Source organism: Myotis davidii, unplaced genomic scaffold (genome assembly GCF_000327345.1).
Source record: "Myotis davidii unplaced genomic scaffold, ASM32734v1 scaffold478, whole genome shotgun sequence".
In the NCBI taxonomy this organism is placed as follows: Eukaryota; Metazoa; Chordata; class Mammalia; order Chiroptera; family Vespertilionidae; genus Myotis; species Myotis davidii.
This window is the reverse complement of record NW_006289570.1, coordinates 368090-368712: the sequence shown is the minus strand read 5'-3', so window position 1 is coordinate 368712 and position 623 is coordinate 368090. Positions and strand designations below refer to the sequence as shown.

At 42.5% G+C, this 623-nt stretch overlaps 1 protein-coding gene across 1 annotated transcript in view; it reads left to right on the top strand.

The window, feature by feature from the left end:
- UNG (uracil DNA glycosylase) overlaps positions 1-623 on the top strand; it is an 8671-nt gene that overhangs the window by 4867 nt on the left and 3181 nt on the right. The gene's annotated exons all lie outside the window — the stretch shown is intronic.

Sequence of the window (623 nt, the reverse complement as noted above, 5' to 3'; positions counted from 1 at the left end):
TGAAAAAATATATATATTTTGATTGATTTCAGAGAGGAAGAAAGAGAGAGAAATATCGCTGACTGGGAATCAAACCGTGACCTCCTGGTTCATAGGTCGATGCTCAACTACAAAGCCACGCCCGCCGGGCTAGAGGGTTTTTATAAGTAAATACATCGAGATATAAAACTGTAACTAAGCATCAATTGGAGGGAGGTTGTAACTTGCCTCCTAGAACTAGAGAGTTCTAACAAAATGGCAATGAAAAATGTCTTTAGACATTGCCACATGTCCCTTGTGGGACAGAAATCATCCCTAGTTAAGAACTACTTCTTTAGAGGATTTTTAAAAGATACATTTGTATTGATTTCAGAGAGGAAGAGAGAGATAGAAATACCAATGATGAGAGAGAATCATTGATCGGCTGCCTCCTGCACGCCCCGCACTGGAGATCATGCCCACAACCGGGGCATGTGCACTGACTGGGAATCAACCGTGACCTCCTGGTTCATAGGTCGATGCTCAACTATAGAGCCACGCCCGCCTGGCTAGAGGGTTTTTATAAGTAAATACATAGAGATATAAAACTGTAACTAAGCATCAATTGGGAGGGAGGTTGTAACGCCTGGGCTAATGTACTTAGG